We start from the raw sequence: 22,096 nt of genomic DNA on the forward strand, positions 1-22,096 counted from the left end.
AGAAGGGAGTTAACACAAGGTCCTTGAGGGAAGGTGTTCAGAGAGTGTCTTCTAGATTACAGTGGAGTCAGGGGCTGTGGTCCTTTCTGTTTATTACTGGCCTAATGGATGAAGTGGGGTTGCTTTGGCTTGGGAAGAAACAAGTCTGAGAAAACAAGTGAGCAATTAATTTTATGATTGGATTAAAGGTACTTCCGATTTCTAAGAGGGCTTTAGTTAAAACCAACATATTGCAGCAATTGTTCTAAATGGAAGCCTATTTTAAATAAAGAATATCAAAGAAACCATGGGAAAGTTTGAAGCCAGTCTAGTTGCTGTGAACCGGAACACTTTAATCTCTTATTAAATGAATGCAGTGTGATAATAATATAATGATACCTTGCATTTAGATTGCACATTTATTTTCCCCAGGACATCCCTAAAGCACTTTAATGCAATGTCATTTTTCCCCCTCCCTCCTGACTTTCCTCATGTGAGTAAAGGAAGAAGGAGATAATTGAATCTTTAATAGCTAATGTTCCATTTATTTGACACAACTATCTCCCCAGTCCACCTGTATTATAGCTATGAAATAGCACTAAAGATGGTTTTACTTCCTGTCCTTTTGACACTGTAGAGGACAGGTTGTCAGAATAAGAAATAAAGGGATTTGTATCGATAGAGCAATGTAGGATTAAATCATTCTGGCCACTGAATAATTTGCAAGCCGAATAATCTACCTTCTTAATCATCAAAAATTGATAGTTTTCAAAGCTCTTATCATAATCATGAAAAAAGTATCCTTGTTGGTATCTGCATACCTTACTTAGAAGTATGCTGTAAAGGTATTTTATGTATACAATTTTGTTCATTTTTCACAATGATGCTGGGTACTTCTCCTCCTTGTTATAGAAAGACTAAAACTGTGGTTCTAAGAGATTGAATAAGAGGGCCAAGATCATGCAGCTGGTGAGGAACTGTGTTGAGATTTGAATCTAGATAGTATAGAACCTAACCACATTGCTTATAGTCTCCTTAATGTGGAACTGTGATATCTTCAGCTGCTCTGCTGACTCTGCAGTTGAAACAATGGAGTGTGTGTGTGTGTGTGTGTGTGTGTGTGTGTGTGTGTACGCACATGAGTGCGTGCGTGTGTTTTGGGTGGGGAATACAGAAATAACCCCTAAGAGAGCAGCCTGCTGAATGTGCTTAAAACAAAACAGATTCACCAATCAAGCCCCAGGCTTCTATCAAAGATTCCATCTTCCCAACTCCCCCTTCATGGAAATCTTTGGCTTTTCTAGTCCAACTCAAGGAAGACGATTTGACATCTTTGAGGATGACATCAAAAAAATAAAGAAATAATAAAACAATAAACATTGCACAACTATGCTAATTCATGCCCCACAGGGAAGACAACAGGAAAAACCTAGAGTTTGCCAAATGGAAAAAACAACTAAACTGGTAGAGACAGAAATGTTAATTCAGACTTCCAGATGATAAAAGACTTGTTACAAACAATGGGAATTGGGAAGAAAAAAAAAAAAAGTTGTACTCAGCCAAATCCTTAGATTTATGTAAGCAACTAATTCCCACTGAGATAGATGGATGTGTCCGTTTCTTCATTTTAATGAAGACAATTAGACTTTGCACATTCACAGGGTTCTCTCTGTGTTCAAGTCCTTTCCTAGTTGATCGGGATGAAGTAACTCACAAAAAAGTCAAATGCTTACGCTGCAATCCGGGAAGAAGTTGGCTCCATAAAGAAAGTGCGTGGCTCAGTTTGCCTTGGGTTCAATATGTCCCCCTGAGTCCCCCATGGGAGGGAGGGGAGCATGCATAGAATAGCTGACCCTGTTTCTGGATTCACACTAGCCCATTATTAGTTTATGTTTGTTCAATATTGTTATCCTAGGAGCAATCTTCCCTAAATTGCTACCTTCTCCATCTGAGATTATTTAGAACAATGTACAATTAGCCACATTTCTTCATGAAGAACTTTTCTTCAAAGCAAACATGATAAACTTTGGTAGCATGGTACCCTACAAATAATGCTTGATTGAGGCTGCTTAATTTAGTAATTTATTTATCAGCTTCAATGATCCCAGTCGTCTCTGCATGTATCAACATCCATTTGTTTCGTGAGTATATTGGGGTCAAAATCAGCGTCTCATTCATAAGAATATTTATCTATACCCACAGATGCATCTGAGTCTGCATGTGATATCGTTTCACACTAATCCATAAGGAACACTTTCCTCTCTAATTAAATTGCTTTTATATTCTTACTGGGAGATATGCTAATTTGTATTGTTCTGATGTAATTACTTTTATTTATATTCGTCTCTCTGACCAGATTTAAAACTCTTAAGGGTAGAGAGAAAGGTTTCTATTTCTTAAATAACTTGGTCTTTATCCCCTATCCAAATCACCAATGAATGCCTTTTAAATTTTGCACTCAGCAAAGGTAGGTAGGTGTTAAATAAATATTTGTTTGATGACTTTGTATATTTGGACAAATAGTGAATTAGCATTAGAGGGGGAGCCTAATGCCAACAGGTTGAGTCATGAAACTAGTAAAAACAAAAGAAGCAGTTCTGAACCAGGATACTGATTGCCAATCGAGGGCCCACTTGCAATCCCACAGGGTGGATGAGCCCCTTCTATTAGAAGTACAGTTAATGTCTAGCATCAGATGAAGCAAGCTTAGTGGCATGGATGGAGGAAGCAGGACATAACGTATAAAATAGGTCTTCTCCTGAAACCCTCTCTTCTCCCCGTCTCATGGTTTCACTACGGATGTTCTAATTATGTGCACTTGCCATTGCTCTCTCCATTTGCCTTTCATCACCATCTTCACAACTGCCACGTTATCATATTTCTTTCGACATGTCAAAGGGTGCCATATTTATAGAATGGGCCTTGGGCAGAAGGTGCTTTCCTCCAGCGGCATCTCAAAGGTCCCTATGATTTTGCCTTGCCTCTGGAGCCACAAAAAGAATACTGTTATGGTTTGGATCTTAAATGCAACCTGCCCCGCCTGCCCCCCCCCTAAAAAAAGCTCATGTGTTGAAGACTTGGCTCCCAGCTGAAGGCACTATCAGGAGGCTGTGAAAACTCTCAGAGGTGGGGCCTAGTGGGAGGAAGTAGGTCTCTAAAGGGTGTACCTAGTCCCCAGCCCCTCTCTTGCTCTCCCTCTCTGCTACTTGGCCACCACAAGGTAAGCAGTCTGGTTCCACCTGCCTGCTGTTCCATACACACCTGCCCTGATGCTCTGCCTCACCAGAGGCTCAGAAACAATGGAGCCAAGTGACCATGGCCTGAATCTCTCAAATGTGGCCAAAATAAATCTTTCTTCTTTTTAGTTAATTTTCTCAGGCATTTTGTCAGAGTGACAGAACACTTGCACAGGTACTTTAGGTTGGAATGCATAGAGGACAAACATCTCCCCTTCCTTATTGGAGTAACTCACCCTATCCTCCTCCCCTCCTTCCTGTTCCAAAGTGACTTTTGGGCTGTTCCAGTGGAAACTAGTAGAGAAAGAAAATCATGGGTACGGGCAGGCTTTGCTGATTGATTATTTCATACTTGTGAAACAATTTTCTGTACCAATTATGTCTTTGCAGATGACAGAAACCATTTAGTCTAATGACCATAATAATTAATTTTCATTATTAAGCAGATTGGTTAATGATGCTGAAGCCTAGATTTCATTATAGAACTAAAACACAAAACTTGCCCACACTCCCAGAACATAACTTTCAAGTTTGTTAAATCAGGGAGTAAATACAGTCATTACTTCTCTTTTAGAGTCATCTGAGGCAAAGTCAGGGCAAAAGTATAAAGGACTATGACAGAGACTTTCTTTCTCTCTCTCTTTCTTTCTTTTTTTTAAAAAAATTGTGAAATAAGAAGAGATTCTGGAAACATGGTCTCTGCATAGCAGCATGAGCATCACTTGGAACTAGTGAGAAGTGCCCTTGCTTGGGCCTCACTCCAAACCTACTGAACCAGAATCTCAGGGAATGGAACCAACCCCCTTCATTTTCATAAGTCTTCCAGGTGTTTCTGATGCAGGTTAAACACTGACCTAGATAACAAAGGAGAGATGGTAGACAGGCTTGCTTTTTTTTCCCTTAATATTCCTTTCTTAAAGTTTTTAGGACTTAGAGACTTTTCTATATTCAAAAGGATCTCAACTACAAACACCTAAGAGCAATATTTGATATGCTAATTAATTATTGAGCATTTGGAAAGTTCGATGAAGGAGCTAGAATGCAGGGAGACATTCAACTTGGGATCAGGAGATTCCTCTACCAACATATCCTAGGGAAGAATTCAATAGCTCTATGATCCTAGTGAAGTATAGGTGATTTTTTTAAGGTAGCTATTCACTTTTTAAACAAATATGTACAAAGCATCCATTTGTTTCTTTGGCAGTGCTGGGGGGCATCAAACCAGGGCTGTGTGCATGCAGGCCAAGAGCTCTGCCACTGAGCTGCGCCGAGCCCAGCCCTTTCAGAGCAGCACTGGGGATCAAGACCTGTTCTAGATGCTAGATCTCCGCGGTGATTAGAGAGACAAAGTCTTTACCAACATTCTGGAGTTCAGAGGCAAGCAGCAAAGAAATAAATGAGTCTGTAACGGCACGTGGAATCCCATGCTGTGAAGATGAGTGGAAGGTGGTAGGCGAAGAGAGCACAGCAGTGAGGGTCTGCTATTTTATTTTTTCATTAGTTTGGTTTTATTTAGTTGTTTATCTATGTATTTTATTGGTGCACTATGATTATACATCATAGTGGGATTCATTATTGTGTATTCATACATGCACACAATTTGATCAGTCTCATTCCCCACTAACTTCCCTTTCCCTGCCCTCCTTCCTACCTCTGATCTGCTTGCTCCACTTTACTGATCTCCCTTTTATTATTATTATTATTATCATTATTATTTTAATTAGTGCACTATAATTGTGTGTGTGTGTGTGTGTGTGTGTGTGTGTGTGTGTGTGTGGTATGTGGGGGGAATCCATCGTGGTATATCCAGACATGGAATAATTTGGTAGATTTTATTCCCCAGTACTTCCTTAACCCTCTTCTAATTCCTCCCTCACCCCCATTTCTTCTACTCTATTGATGGGGCTCTACTATTTTATAAAGCCAATCAAGAACGTTCTCTTTGAAGAGCAGACACCTAAAGAGTGTGAGAGAAAGGAAAGCATATATTCGAGGGAAAAGTGTTTCAGGCAGACAAAACAAAATACGATGTGATTGGTGGGTCTATAAGCTGGAAAGTAAGAAACTTGGATAATGTCACAAAACTCATTATGAAGCCTAAATATAAACTTGGCTGATTCCAAATGCTACACTCCCTATCTCTCCAGAGGATAGTCATCTGGAAAGCTAACATCTAAACATGCTCAATGGCAAGGCCTGTGGCCTCTGTGCACTCGATGGCAAAGGGACTTAACCCTGGGATGGGACTTTTGTTGGAACTGACCAGCTGTGGTTGTGCATTTGTGAATATGATGAGTCCATCACTTCCTATGGTAATCACTGTTCTATAACTTTGATGCTGCTCAGAGGGACGAGAACTGTTGTCTTTGGCGACAGCATTTTTTCAACTTCCATTCATTGTGCTCCAAGCACTGAGCTACATAAATCATCCACATTTCGTTCTTTTGAAACTCATTTTTATTTTTGTTGCTGTCATGGAACTTACAAGTATGGGAACTTCACAGGGCAAAAATCTTACCATCTTCTCATGTTTCAGTCCTCCTGGGGTCATGCTTGGATGGCAGTAGATACATAGCAAAGATCTGTTCAATGAAGAAAGCAGAAGTGAAGGAACAAAGTCATTTCTGCAAATTGAACAGCTATTATGTGACAAAACTGGAGTTTGAATCCAGCCTGTGTCATTCCAATGGTTTTAACTCCTGTGCTGCATTGTGAGCAAAACCCGAACATATGAAAACAGTAGAAGGAAGTCACCTGCCCACTCTATCCCTGCAGCAAAAATCAAGGGTCTCCTCTTCATGTCTGGCCTCCTCTTGGGCTTTCCAGATTATCACTGTGCCAGTTCTCTGTCCTCTATAAGGACATATTGGGGTTGTCAATTATACCTCAATAAAGCTGAAAGTAAAATAAAATAACAAAATAATCAGATTGGCAGGACTAACTCTCATGGAAAAATCAGCCTGCAAGACAATAAATCAAGCAGGGTGGTATCACATTTCATACTGTCTAATCTAGGGCGTGCTAGAACAGCAAACAAAAAACTGCAGTGATAGTTCCCTGTTAGAAACTGAAAATTGTATCAGTCTAAGAATGACCCTCATGCTAGTTTTAATTAGTTTTGCTTAATCCAAATTGCCAATGTTCCATTTTTTAAACACCCACTGTCCAAACAAATAATCCTTTGAATATGTGGAGATGTCTCATTTCTTTCCCTCTTTGCTCCCTTGGCCTCTCCTCCTCTCTTTTCCTCTATTCCCACTCTCCATTCATTTTCTTTTCCTCACGCTTCTGTTCATTTTCTTTCCTTTTCATCCCTTCCCCTATCCCTCTTTCTCTCTTACTTTTTAAAAAATTTCCAAGTATGTTCTTATAACCTTTCATGCTTTCTGTGGCTTTTGTAAACCCAACTGTACCCACTTTACACATGAGAAAACGAAGGCACTGGATTCATTACCTAATTTGCATTTGTGAAGATGAAAGAAACCCACAGTTCCTAACTTCAAGCATTTTGTGCTTATGAGTTGTCCACAGGTCCCAAAGCAAAAGCTCAGGTTTAACTGTGGGTACTGATTTACAGTGTAAAATGAGTAATCCTACATTCACTCAAGTCAAGGTAAAAGAAAAATAAAGGCTTGCTGGGAAGTCCTTACTGACTTAGTATTTTAACTTAGGTAGTTTGCTTCACTTTTCATATGTTAGGGAAATAAAAATGATTCTCATACACCAGCGCTTAAAAGGCCCTTTCATAATGATTGAATCATATTTAGAAAAAAAATATCTTGTGGGATCAGATGGTGTGGGTCTCACGGTGGTGGTTCAAGACACCAGGACACACAGTGCCTGTCTTTAGGAAGCACTTCCTGTCTACCCTTGAGCAGAGCAGATTAGGTTGGTGCTGTGTTTTTGCCAGTAGGTGGTACTAGCAATTTGTATAGTGTTTGTGAACCTATCCAGATAGGGAAGAAAAGGCATGCTTGGGTTATTTTGTGCAGAAATAAGCTCTTGAGACTCCGTTGTCAACCAAAAACCTTTAGCTGGAAGCATGTCCTTGGGTCCTACGGCCTGCCCACCAGAACACAGTCTCTAGGTGGTTACAATGGAAAAGTTGAAGGGCTTTGGCCTTAGAAAAGATGCAAAAAGGAGGAGCTCATGTCACCGTCATCTCCCTCCAAGTAATTAGGTTACCCATGACTTCTAACCACATATGATAGTTGGTACAGATTCATTTTCTGAAGGACATGCTGTTAAATCAGTTGATACGTTTTTCCAGAAGATGTTCTAATCATGAAGCTGTGTTTGGGAGAAGAGTGGCAAAACAGGCTCACCACTTCAAATTGTTGATCTTGTCCTGGTTCTAACAAAGACTGACCTTCTATACCCTTCGTTCTAGTTGGAGACAATGTCCTTATACAGTTTAGGGAGGTTACAAAAAAAAAAAAAAACTGTTACTTGGCTGGGATACTGAAAGTGGACCATTTCAGGTGCAGAGTAGTTACTTTCCAAATGTGTTTTAATATGAAGCATCTGGGTTGTCAAAAACAGTGTTAATTTATAAGAAGGTGGTTGCAACACCAACTCCAATTAACGTGAATGGTCCCATTATCGCCAAGGGGAGTTAGCGTCATCACCACCGCAGGCTTTCCTCAGCTGCCACCCTCTACATAAAATAAAATAAGAAACGAAACCCAGTCATAGTGAGACTCACTGTTGCCTCGTCTGAAGGCAGAGTCGGGGAATTCGGAGACCAGGACCTGGCTTTTGCAGTTTGAAGAGCTGAGCTGGAAAAAAATAAAAATAAAAGCCCTTGGCCATGAAGACTGTCACTCAAAGTCTCCTTCAATGACTGGGCATAAAAACCCAGGAGAGATAGGTATGCAGAGAGCTGCTGGAGTTTTCATTAGTTACTCTCTAAGCCTTGGCATTAGTTCAGCTATATTATGTCTTTCTTCTTCATGCCTTAATAGAGCTAAGGATTATTTGCTCAGTGCTTGTAAAATTTTCAATCTTGGTCCAGATTAGGATAATACTTCTCTTCTGGTTTTCTTCTGCTGGTGGGTGGGTGGGCAGAGGCATCCTTATTTGCCTATCCGGCAGCACTATTGTGAGTTTTATTTATTGACTGGAAACTTGGCAAGGCTGATATTTTTTCTTGGTAACAAGACACTACTCTCAATTTTTACTTACAAGGCTCCACGGCAACCAGGTGGAACATACATCATTAGCTTACTGAATAATGAATATATTTTAAATGATGACTTAAAGCTGTTCCTTTACAGTATATTAAACCAGAGAACCATTTAATGAAAACCCAGCTTTTTGCAGTAGAATTAACTAAATCAAAACGAGACTTGTTTTGGTCAACTTTATTGAAACGCATTCAACTTTCCAAGAACTAAAAAATCAGCTTCCTGTCTTGACTGCTTGGAATGACTTACTGTCATCTGTTTCAAACATTAAAGGATGTGATTTAATATCAGCAATAAGGCCCCCCCTTCCTCATTTGGCAGGTGTTAATTATTTAAACACTATTCATTTTAATTTGTTTCCAATCACTCTTTTGAGTGATTTGCTTTATGAGTTTCATTATGTGCATTTCTTGCAAGTAAAAAAAAAAACAAAACAAAACAAAACAAAAATCAGAAGCAAGTCGGGATGAAGCAGCAAGAGATCTATTGATAGGTGGGGCGAGGCAAGGCTGTATTTCACGTATTATGATCTTCATGATCTCTGCTGATGGAATATAATATACAATACATCATTTTTATCTCCTTTATAATAAAAAGTTGCTCTCGGCACAAAGCCTCAGGTTCCTGCATGCTAATGATCCTGCCTGACTGGAGAAAGCCTTTGCATTTCCTGATCTGTCAATTACGAATGAGCCACAGACATTCAGAATAATTGAAAAATAGAGGAGGGACATTTCTTTTTCCTGCATCATCCTCTTTGTCAATTCTTGCTGTTTGATTCCCTCCAGATGAACTGGCTCCTGTTGTAAACAGCCCTGGGCTTCCATTTCCCTCCCTTGACGGCTGTCGGGGCTCCGCTGACATGGTGTGGACCTGAGTGTGTGCAGATGGAAAAATCAGCGTCGCGCTGGGCAGAGAAGCTGGTGTTACTGGAGGCCGGCGCTAGTGTAAGTGCCCGATAGAAAACTTTTTCGAGAAGTCTAACGTCTAAATTTGAAAAGCAGAGGGGCAAAGAGAAAGAGAAAGAGCTTTCACGGCCCCTCTGGGAGCGGAGAAATCGACAACCTCAGTTTTGTTTTGTTTTGTTTTGTTTCAGTTGTACACAGCGAAGTAATTTCATCCCAGTGTGAAATGGAAAAGGTGGGTGTTTGTTTAGATTGAGGCCATTCAGTAATGGTTTTAACACTCACTGGAATCTCTTAGCCAAAGTATTCCAGGGACAAAGTCTATAATGAATTCTTATCCTCCCAATTAAAGTTTCAGTCCCAATGAAAATGTTACCTGATAGCCCCTTCCTCTGTTTTCAGGTTTTCGGTCTTTGCTCTGTTTTTACCTTCACGATTGGTGGCCTAGTACATCATTTTCCCAGTGAAACGAATTCTTCCTTTGGCAGCCGGCTACAGAGCCAAGTAGGTTGGCCCCCTGGCTTAGAATCAGGTTCATCAGATTCATTCACACTTTGGATTTGAAGACCAGAAGAAACAGTTGGATTTTTGGATGGAATAACTTCATTTCCTCGACTGAGTGGAATAGGGGAGTCGTTAATAGTCTTCATAAAGAAAATGTTAATAAACAAAGGGCCCTAAGTGTTTCCAGCATGACTCAGTTGTCAGTTTACTGCTCTTGAGTTAGCTGTTTCCCAGTCCTCTGAGATCACTTTCATTTTAGTGATGGAGGGATGGCCGGCATGGTGCATGTGGTGGCAGAGGTGTGTCATGTGAAATGTACTTCCTAATGAAAAGCACAATGACCTGGCTTGTCATTCCTTCCCTTGTGTGGATGAGCCGGTGAATACCATGGGTGACTTTGTTAGAAATCAGCACAAGATTTGGCAGGAGTATGGGGTTCACGAAGATGAGGAAGAGGGACAAGAACTGAGGCCTTTGCAAATATTTCAACTTTCCTTCTTCTGTTCATTCATTTATTCAACAAATGTTAACTGAAGGCACACTCTGCACTAGAAGGGACAAGACTTGTTGGAATGAGACAGCTCACAATCTGGTGGATGAGATAAACCTGTGAATAAATAATTAATATGAATGTACTGCATGAGTCATAAATGGAATTTTCCAAAAGCTTTTCTTTTTCATAGAAAAAAGACCAGCTAACTCTTTTGAGAGTTTAGGAAGACTTCCCAGAGGAGATGCTATTTGAGTTAGGTATTGAAACAACAAGGAGGTGTTCATGGTGTAGCAATGGAAATGGGTTGGAGAGACTGAGGCCAAAGGTTATTCTAGGCATAGAGAAGCTTGGGATAGCTCTGGCGAAAATGGGAAAATGGCACAGAGTGCTCAGGGGTTGGAGCAGCACCAAGATGTCCCCAGATGGTGCAAGGTCATGTAAAGTTTTATTTATTTTTTTTCCCCAAAGCATGTGTGATCTTCTAGAAGAATGATTACAGACAAGAGACTTCATGGGAATTGAGTACCAAGGTAACTCTGATGATTGAAGGCAACATATATTCAACAGGGGGAAGATGGGAGTAACTTGAAATAAACCACCAGAGGACATGGCAGGGTTTAATCTAAGGCAGTGGCAGTCAGTATTATGTCTAAAACTGGGATGGTCCAAGATTTTACCCTACTTGCAACTAACAAGTCAGTTTGCCCTGGTTTTATATATAAATACTGACAGATGACATAAGTATCCTAGGCTAGAGACAAAGACGGTTTATTACTCACCACAAAAACAACAGCCAGACACATGACTTGCACATATTCCCTGTGCTCAGTTCCCACAGGATGGCTTGATGAGGGTTGGGTGTTACTTGCATGTCAATAAGGTACACCAGAGGAGAGCACCCCAAACAGGCTGTTCCCACCCACCTCCGAGAGAGAGAGAGAGAGAGAGAGAGAGAGAGAGAGAGAGAGAGAGAGAGAGAGGGAGAGATTACTCATTACCCTAGAATGTAAGCCAGCCTCCTCCAGGAGAGAAGGGAAGTTATCTCTAGGTTTATTCTCAGGGACATAAATCATTATCTCTGGGGAGATGCATCTGAGAGGGATCTTTATCTGCCACGTGAATATGTCCTTTGTTCAGAAGGCCCACTGTATAGGAACACACACACACAAATCCTCAGTCACTCCACCCATGATCATATTGTTTTCTAATATGAATATGGAAAAGGGTTAAATGATTGAAATTTATGAAGCATATTTGGGCCTGGGAGCCTGTAAGCAGGTTAGATGGGAATGAGGGAAATGATGAAGGGGGAAGGTTCGGCATGACTGCAGCTTCTAATTGGATAGTCTGGGGTTAGGAGGTAGATAATAAAAGGGAGGATCTTTTTATTGTTTGATTATTATTATTTTTATGGTGGTGGTAGGAAGTATTTATGGACCTTTTTTGGGGTACCATCTGCTACTACACAAATAGTGGGAAAGTAGAGGCAAAAGAGTCAAAGTTCCACATGTCATGCAGACTCAGATTTTTTTATAGGGTGGCAGTGGGGTCTTACTAGTTAGGAAGAATTAAGGATTAGGTATTCACTTAACTCTTCCTTTGGAAATTGGGCTTTAGAGGAAACTTAATCTTGCCTAAAATAGCACTTTCCATCTTCTGGGTCTTCAAAATTGGCTGGGCTCTCGGTCCCACAAAGCAGATACCTGACAGGCTCTGGGTACATGAGAAATTAAATGGTATCCAATCCAGTAAGGGGTTCTTATGGACTGCTGTATTTTATGTAGTTGCAGGGGTTGGGAATCCAGAGATGCATTTTTCATTCTAAGCAGTAGAAACAGCAAGGTGTGGTGAAGAGTCCTGGGTCAGGAGTTAGAAGGTCAGGGTGGCAGTTTTGGCTGCGTTGTTGACCAGCCATGGAGGCCTGAGATCTGGCGAGGCTCCCCCAGCCCTTTGTTCATCTTTAACTTTGGTGTGTGTGCTGGGTGGAGGGAGGAAGACTGGCTCCTCTGCAAGTGTCTTGATCACCAAGTGACGAGCATTTCTAGAGTGTGAAGAGCTTGCCCTTGTAAATTATTATTACTGAGCCATTGCATTTGAGTCTGAATTCCATAAATATTCAGCAAAGGTGTTCAATATATTTTGGGTATTTGAAGTAAAAGGTGTTAACGCTAATTTCTCCCCCTCTCGTCGCTATGTGAAAGGAACTATTGTCCTTGCCTTCTCTGAGGCTCGAGAAATGGGTAAATCCAGGCTTCTTTGTGTGAAGGGAGATTATAATTCCTTGTCTGTGCCTCCTCTATGATGTATAGAAATTTCTTGAATTCTTATATCTAAAGCAATGTACAGCAAATAGAAAATAGCACTGTAAATAAATAAGAGTTTCTTATCATCCACCCACTGGGTTAAACATGAGAGCTTTTGGTGGAAAATTCTCTCTCTCTTTTTTTTCCTGGTTAAGATTTACTTTTAAGGAGAAGCTTTCTTTTTCTTTGGCATCTCTGGTATTTAAAATAGAATTTTATTACCCAGGGTATCAAATGACTGTATATTATCCAATGTGCAAAAGGTACTCTATTTGGATTGTTATTAAAATGTCAATTATGATTGCATCACTTTAAAAGTTGGATATTTAATCTGAGAAAATAAACTAAATATATACCCTCCTCCTGTGTTACAGGGACTTGAGTTCTAACTTTCTTTCTGATATATAACTACTGACTGCTATTTACACGAGACTGTGCTTGATTCTAATGTAATAAATCACACCCTTGTTACAGCTTGTCTTCAAAAGTTCACATGCTTTTCCTCTTTAGTCAGTTTAAAACATTACAAGCCACTCTTTATACCCTTTATATTTAATTATTGCTCTTTTATAGACTAATTGCATAGGCCAACATTGGGTGAGTTTATAATTTTGGTACCACTTGACCTTCTGAATCTGCACATTTTATTTCAGGCCTGAGAACCAAGTGAAGGTGGAAGGATAAAGGAAAATATTATGTGGCTTCTCAGGTACAAGAGATGATGGCTAGCTGGGTTTGGTGGCTCACACCTGTAATCCCAGCAGCTCAGAAAGCTGAGGCAGGAGGATGGCAAGTTCAAAGATAGCCTTTGCAGCTAAGTGAGGCCCTAAGTAACTTGGTGAGACCTGTCTCAAAATAAAAAATAAAAAGACTAGGGTTGTGACTCAGAGGTTAAAGCCTCTGGGTTCAATCCCAGGTACCAAAAAAAAAAAAAAAAAAGATGATGATTAAGACTGCTCTATTCTGGTGTTCTAAGAGTCCAAGAAGAGAATGGGGTGGATGAGAAGAGAAAACATGTTTCTCAGAGAGGAATAGAGACACATACTATGTAACATTAATGTTGCAAGGAATCAACAAATATGTGATATATATCTCACATATTTGTGTATTTTTTGGGGGGTATGGTGATTTAACCCAGGTGCATTTAATCACTGAACCACATCTCCTACATCCCCATCCCTTTTTATTTTTTATTTTGAGACAGAATCTTGCCAAGTTGCTTGTAACCTTGCTAAGTTGCTAAGGCTGCCCTTGAACTTGCAATCCTCCTGCCTAAGTTTCCTAGGTCGATGGGATTACAGGCATGTGCCATGGCACCCAGTTGCTAAAGTGATCCTTTAACCTTGAGTGACAAAGATATCAATCAATCAGACTCATGCAGCCATCTTATTTATCAAGGGGAAAGTCAGACAAGAACCCTGTTCTGGGTTGGATCTTGACCATGTCCTCTATCTAACAGGGTTGCACTCTTCCTACCTAAGGCTGCCAAAAGAGCTCCAGAGAGGGGAGACCCTAGCAGCAGGAAAAATGTCGACTTTAGAAGGAGGTGTTAATGGAATTTAGTTCAGATTTCATTTCCTGGAAAAGAGATCAGTCAATGTTATGAACTACTAAATGTGACTAGATTGCTTAAGAACTGGTGAAGATTTACAAACTCCTTGGGTTATTTCCTTTGAATTGCAGTTGACTTTTATGCATTTCTAGGCATACTGGTTAGAATAATGGATGGAACTGGTGATTGTAAACTTTTCTGTTTCACACCTGTTAGAAGTTCATAAATTGCAGTTCTTTTCTTTTCAAAACAGAGTATTTTCCAAATAATTTAGATAGTGTTCTGTCTTGGATATTACAAACAAATTCTTTGTACTTGGGATGTAAAATAGCAACTTGGCTAGTTGCTGGAGTTATGACTATAATCACGTGAGTTCAAAACACCTGGAATCCTCATCAATTCTTGGGAAACACTGCCACCATTGTCCACTAGTGGTGTGAGCTAATTGTAGAGTTACTGTGCAATAACCTTTAATTTGGGTCCTAATAAAATCATAACTCCATTGGAAAGTTTGGTGCTTAGTCATTAGATTCTTGCTTATGCTCAGTAATTTCTGCATTAAAAGAAAGGAATACAAAAATACAAAGAAGAAAATGTATCTACTTGCACTTAAGGGTTATGGTTACAATATTTCTTAAGTAGGATTATGCAGTGTGTGTGTGTGTGTGTGTGTGTGTGTGTGTGTGTGTGTGTGTGTGTGTGTACTACTCTGGAGTGCCTGGATATATATTTTGTAAAGAATAAATACACCTTGGATGAGGATGTGCACAGGGAAGGTATCTGGTTCTAGTGAGGACAGCCCCTGGCCCCCATTTCAACATAATAGGTGGCAAACAACACAGTTGAGATTCCTCACATGGCTAGTGCCATAGCCTATCTTTTTCAATGTTACTGGACTGATGGATTATTAAGACATCGTCTCAAGTTTTTAAAACAAGACAGCCTACTAACAAGCAGAACTGGGTATTTTAGAAAATCTTCACAGGGAAAGAAGATAGATTAAAACTGTTTATAATATTGTTTTGAAAAATCTTTTCACTTATTACTAATCTTTTAATTCTAGAAGGTGGCAATGATTTCAAAGATGGACAGATCTCACTTCCTTGATCAAGCTGTCCCGGACCTCTTGCTGGGCTCTCTCCTGCCTCTGATGTCAGAGGGGCTCTGATGGTGGCATCTATTGTTTGTGCTCTTCACTCGCCAATGAACCTCATGTGGTTTCGATCTGATTTTTTGTCTTTGTGGATAAGCTCACAGTCTCCTTGTGGGGAAGGCACACTCTTATGTGTCTTGTTTTTTCTTAGCATAGTGACTTACATATGTCTCAAAAATATGTCTGTTGATTTGATTTGCTATAGAATAACTTCAGCAGAGTTAAAGAAGTAATTTTGCTCCTTTCCACAGCAGTAAACCACCATTAGTTTGTTACTGTAAGGTTGCCTAAGGCCAGGTTTTCAGACTAAAAGTGAGCGTTGGTCATCCATCAAGGAAACAGAATTGTTTAGCACAATAAACTTTTTAGTGTACATTTGGCCTAAAGGAATTTTTTTTTTTTTTTTTTGTCTATCTGTATGGCCCAGATTCTTCAAATAACGACATATTCCTTGTGTTTATGTTCCTGGTTATCAGAGAAATCTAAGTCTAATCTAAAAAGGCAGAAAATGCACTCTAAATGTGGTCTAATGATGAGTAAAATGCAAGGATAATTTTGAGAGTGTCTCTTAGAAAAATGTCAATAAACATTCCAACATGAGACCCGGGCTCTGGACTTAGATCTTGGGGCAGAGGCTTGCACTCAGCTCTGCAAATGATTAAGATTACAGGTTGCTGGAAGCTTCCACCTCCTGTGTGCAGAAACGTTTCTGCTTGCAAGGTCTGCTCCAGGGAGGGGATGAGGCACTGCCATCAGCCTGACTCCTGACCCTGGGAAGCTTCAAGAGTTCTTAATCAGTTGATTTCATGTTTTTAGGTTAATTCCATTTCCTATTCCGAAGACTGAAAGAAAAACATCGGTGCTCAAGAAAGAAAGAAAGAAAGAAAAAAAAAAACCCTTAAGATTCTTGCTTTTATCTTAGAGAATGTGATTATTATTTTTTCTTCTTTTTTTATTGGTTGTTCAAAACATTACAAAGCTCCTGACATATCATCTTTCATACATTTGATTCAAGTGGGTTATGAACTCCCATTTTTACCCCAAACGGCTGTTTTAGAAGCACTTTTAAATTTGAAGGCGTTTCTCCCCTCCTGTTTTAATGCATGAATCCTGAAGCTGCAACAGGTCTTCCAGCTCCGTTCTCCCAGATCCTTTGCTCTTACTCTTTCAGACCCTCAGGCAAGTCTTTCATCCTCTTCTGCATGCCACAGAATAGAGCCCTGTAGCCTTTCCCTGTGTGTTGGAGGAAGGGGTCCAGACTTCTTTAACGCAGCGGCACCCATCGGCCAATCCATCTCACTCCTTCCTGTAACCATCAGCCATCCCCCCCACAAAATCCCTTGGCACCCCTTTCCTTGAAACCAAGGCCCAAGGAGGTCCGACAGCCTCTCTTGCTGTGCCAAGCATCACTCAGCTTCAGCTGAAGTAATGTTTACATATATGATCTTTCCATGCCATTTAAAATATGTAATGGATACTGTGAAAACAATAGGCATATTCAAACTCCAATGCTGTGCACAAATGAGAGAAATATTCCAATACTCGTATCAGAGCCCTAATAGGTATAATTTTGCTCATGATCGAGTAATGTGCAGCAGCTTTCCCCAGACTGCTGGGTGGAACAAAGAAGTGGTTGTCAACCTTTTCAGAATCAGATGTTAATGATATTTCGTGTCTTTGTTGAGTCTGTGGAAAGCGGCTACTGCACCTAGAAGGGAAATGACTTCCATACCAGCCGCCTTCAGCCAAAGTCATTCGGACTGGGAAAGCTGGACAGAGTCCATATTTACATTTCAGAAAGAGGTGTGAAGGAAGATTTCAAGACAGAATCCACTGAGCAGTCTCCCACTTGCCTTACCCTCCGTTCAATCTTATCAGTGCTCTGAGGGGGCTTGTTATTTCCAACATATAGAAGGGGAGAATGTAACATAAACAAAGGGACGATGTGTTTTGGCAAAGGAGGGAAGTGTTTTCTGTGTTTTTGGAAACCTCTGGAATCCCAAAGTCGCACATCTTCCAGGGCTTGGAGGAGGGTTTATTCAAGTCTCCGCAGGCCAGGGAGCCATTAACTTTGCTGCATCTTTTGCAGCAGAGAACCATGCAATCTTTTCTCAGAGCTGTTTGGAAAGATTGGCTGCAGGCCTTCTAACAGTTTGCTTTCATTTCTTCTTAACTCTCCTTTTGCATCACTACTGCTATGTTCTCATTTCAACAAAATTATTTTTCATTTGTTTTAAGGAAAGATCTCAATTCAAAGTCCAAACAAAGAGTAGGACCCTTCAGGACTGTGTTCCAGCTGCCAGGATTTAAGGCCATTTTTGATTATTTTGGATTGGAGATATAAATGTATATCTATAAATAGATATATATATTTCTAATCTTAAATCTTTAGGTATTGTGCAACTAACTGTTCAGATTCTGATAGAAATAGCTCTAAGGTCAGATTCATACCTTTCCTAGGAGAACACAGCCTCACTCAAATTTTAAAGTACAAAATATACCTCAAATCTCTTTTTAATGCCATGCTTATGTTAAAATCTCACTTTCACAAGAAGTGAGACATCCTTAAGCAAAGATCTTTCTCTAGTTGTTCAAATGAAAATCAGGGATATTTCCCCTTTCGTATGGGCCCACTTATGAGGAATATGTCGGTCCATCTCTGACACTGCAAAAATTTTATTACATAAATTAAATCACAAGCAACATGTCTTGTCAGTGTGGAACCTCTTATGTGTATGTATGTACTCATGTCACAGTTCCATGGAAGTTCCAAAACACTTTATAGATGTGATTGTGACTGTACAATGTGTTGAGTAGGACATTCTCCAGTTATGGACAATCAACAGGACTTTGGAACAACCAATTCAATCATGTTATTTTGAAGTCTGTTTCTGATTGCTTGGGCTCAGTGCTTTGCTTGTCCAAGTATTGCTTGTGAACCAGAAGCAGAGGCAGTACCTGAAGGCATGTAGAAATGCAGAATCTTGGGCCCAAATAAGACCTCTGGATCAAGTTCCAGTGCCCTTGGTCTACCATTACACTTGAATAGGAAATTCCTAGTGGATATAAAATTAGGTGCACAGGTCAGGAGAAAATCATTTTATGTATGATTAAATAATGTAATTATATCTTGTAAGTTATAATGTGGCTTTTCAAAAACCCTCTTTATGTTTTAGGGGTATACTTTTGACATACTCTGACATATAAATTTACAAATTCCCAGTGGTGACTATTAGGTGATTATTCCAATACTTTTTACATTTGTAAGCAACTATCTCAATACTTTAAGGGGACTATCTAAATATCATTGGAAATCTGAAATAATAAAAAAGTCATAGGTAATATTTATATAACACTATGTGCTAGAGACACCTCTGAGCACTTTGCATTTAATAAATCATTGAATCTTTTTGACCACCTTAGGAGATGTATTATTATTATTATTATTATTATTATTATTATTTTCTCTTTACAGATGAGAAAACTGAGGCATAGAGAGATAATGACTTGCCCAAATTTACAGGACTAGAAATGAAGGAGACAGGATTATTTTGATTGCTCTTAGGTGGTGATTAAGTAATGACTTTGAGCTGATATGAGCTTTGAGAGATCTGAATGCCTTTTAGTTTTATAATGAAGAATGTGAGACTCAGAAAGCTTCGAGGTTTGCATAACATTATAGACAAATTAGCGGCAATCCAGAATGTAGCTCAGCTTCTTGTAGTTTATACATTTGGGTCTTATTACCTCCCCAGGAAACAGGCAGATGCTCTGATGTCACACTAATGATATCTCCATTTTGTCTCATTATTTAAAAGGAAATGGGGGTAATGCCCATAAGTTGGATGCTCCTGGTGTGGTAGAATTGCTCCTTCTCTTTCTATACCTCTATTCAACCTTGACTGGTTGTGTATTTTTGCATTAATCACCCTGATTGGTGTTATATGTTGACATGTCTGCACCATACTAATTCTTGAGAGGTGAGATCATGTTTTATTCTTTTTTATGACCCTGATAATTACCATGGAAACAGATACACGGTAAATCTTTAGGAAATCATTGTTGTGTGGACAAATGAGTACTTCTTACCATCACCTCAGGCATGTAGCTCAGATGGGAAGTGAGACCCAGGAGGACTGGGTAGGATTGGAAAGAACCGAGCCCAAGGTCAACACAGAATAGAGAACTGTGGTTTGGTGGACCATTGGTGGTGCTGCTAGTGATTTGTGCATACAAGTATGCAGCTCTGTCTTCAGGTAGTTGCCTATTTCTTTCCCATGTCTCTTTATTTATGTATCTTTTGTCTTGGTCATAAATTTTCAAAGGCAGAAATTTCTTTCTTTTGTGTTGTGCCTGGCTTTATACCACACACAGAAAAGAATTAGTGAATGCTTGTGGGAATAACAATGAGACTGTTAATCTGCATAGGAGAGGATTTGTAATACAGGTTGAGCATCCTTCATCCTAAAAATTCAGACCTGAAATGCTGCAAAATCTGACACCTTTTGAGCACTGACATTATGCCACAACTGGAAAATTCCACACTTGGTCTCATGCCATAAGTCTCAGTCCAAACACAGGTGTACTATGGTATTGTGTACAATGCCCTTGAGGATATGTGTATAAGCTATATATGAAATGTAATAAATTTTGTGTTTAGACTTGAGTTTCATCATCATAATCTGCCCCCGCCCCCCCCCCTTTTAAAATAAAGTTTTAATTTTGAGACAGGGTCTCGCTTAGTTGCTTAGGGCCTCACTAAATTGTTGAGGCTGGCCTTGACCTTGTGATCCTCCTGTCTCAGCCTACCAAGATGCTCAGATTATAGGCATGCACCATCATGCCCAGTCTTATATCTTTTTATGTATTTATAAACATTTAAAAAATAAAAAAATAATCCATAATCTGAAACACTTCTGGTCTCAATCCCTGCAAGATAAAAGCTACTCAGTCTATGATTACCTTTTTCTAGATAATGCTTGCTCTTTGTGAAGAATTTTACTTATGTAACCAGGTGTATTGAGTAAGTTCTAGATGAACTAACTGGTCTGTCAAGGTTACAAGGAACAGTTAAAATACATGATTCACTTTGTACTAGTTTTAAAATAGATCACAAATACTTTTAATGGTTAAGCAACTTCTTATTAGTTTCAAGAGGGTATGGTTAGAGTGTTTCCCAGTTATTTTGAGTAGTCCTCAGAGGATTGATCCATATACCCCTACTCACCCATCAGTGAGCTGCAGGTGCTGCTAGACTCTGCTTACTTTCTTCTTCTTGCTCTTTCCCACAGCTGTGGTAGGCCAAGTTACTGGTGAAGCATCCTCACAGCTGCTGTCTGTGAACATGGGGATCCACGTCCATTCTGAAAGAGCTGCCTTTGGACACTTTCACTCATAATTCCCTGGCTGGCAAGGAAAGCCATTTGAAAAAGAAAAAAAAAAGAAGAATGAAAAGGTCATGCCCTGATAGACTTACTTTTAAAAGTTAAACTATTTTGAGATGATTGTGGATGCCCATGCATTTATAAGAAATGATAAAAGATTCACCATTCATCCACTGACACCAATGCAGGGGACAGTGACCTTGTCACCACTGATTTTCCACTATTCCACTCTAATGGGGAAGGAGTGGGAAACCTCCTTATTGTCATCTGGAGATGGAAATTTAGACTCTTTCTAAGCCATTGGTGGCATTGGTAGCATGGGTAGGACCAGTTTTGGTTTTACACATTCCCGCCATCCCCTACCCCCCAAGGTGTAAGGCCAAAGTAGGGAGATAACTCATGGGAAAGTTTCTGTTACTCTAGGCTGTCCTTTCTGGGAGCTTTGTCTGGAGAGAATAAGCTTTGTTGGGGCTTTTTTTTTTTTCTTTCTTTCTTTTGTCTGCATGTGTTTTTGGTGTTTCAGTTGTCAGTGTCTTTGGTTTCAATTCTGGAATACAGGAGACACAAGGAAAGCCTAGGAAGCTTATCACTGTGTCATTCTGAAGTCCCAGCCAAGCTGCCTTTTTTTCTCTACCTTTTGCTATTTTCCTATTTTTTAAATATATAGGTTGGGCTAGGGATGTGGCTCAAGCAGTAGCATGCATGGGGCACTAGGTTCGATCCTCAGCACCACATAAAAATAAAATAAAGATGTTGTATCCACTGAATACTAAAAAATAAAATATTAAAAATTTTCTCTCTCTCTAAAATAAATAAATAAATAAATAAGTAAACTGTCCATGGCTGTTATTCGTATTAGTGAGAAAATCAGGGAAAAGTATGTCTACTCCATCTTTTTTAGGAAGCAGAAGTGTTTATCAAATATTAACAATACTGAAATGATATAGAAAATTTAGCAAATTGTTCATTCAGTCCATTGATTGTTGGAAAACAGGCTTTTGGCCAATTGAATCCAGGAAGTTGCTCCAGAATGGTTACATCGATCAATGTGAGCAACTATGAGGCAAGGCCGGGTAGAAGAATTGGTAGTAAATTCTTCAAAAAAGCAGCTGAGCTCTGATATCTTTTGACCAATTCCTCTTGAGTGACCATAAAAATCTTTAAAAAATATATCATTAAGAATACTTAATATTTATAGCACCTTACAAATATAAAACACTTTCTTAAATATGTGATACACTATAGAATTATATTAATGTCCCAGATATCTCTTTGTGAAGAGTCACTATAGTTCATTAGTTTGGCAGTTTTACTAACAACTAATTCAGACACGCCATTGGTTGTTATATGGATCTTTGGGATACGAAAGAAGAGTTTTCATAACTAACAATGCTGAGTTAC

At 39.5% G+C, this 22,096-nt stretch overlaps 1 long non-coding RNA gene across 3 annotated transcripts in view; it reads left to right on the forward strand.

Moving 5' to 3' along the window:
- LOC120892922 (uncharacterized) overlaps nucleotides 1–22,096 on the forward strand; it is a 180,971-nt gene that overhangs the window by 144,796 nt on the left and 14,079 nt on the right. Inside the window, exons 6-7 of one of the 3 annotated variants that reach the window (XR_005737749.2) lie at nucleotides 9,190–9,348; nucleotides 20,603–21,490. This is a non-coding gene — a long non-coding RNA (uncharacterized LOC120892922). Of the gene's footprint in view, nucleotides 1–9,189; nucleotides 9,349–9,497; nucleotides 12,166–20,602; nucleotides 21,491–22,096 lie in introns of those variants that run through there. The other 2 variants (XR_005737750.2, XR_005737747.2) reach the window with 2 other exon arrangements.

Source organism: Ictidomys tridecemlineatus, chromosome 7 (assembly GCF_052094955.1).
Source record: "Ictidomys tridecemlineatus isolate mIctTri1 chromosome 7, mIctTri1.hap1, whole genome shotgun sequence".
NCBI classification, from domain to species: domain Eukaryota; kingdom Metazoa; phylum Chordata; class Mammalia; order Rodentia; family Sciuridae; genus Ictidomys; species Ictidomys tridecemlineatus.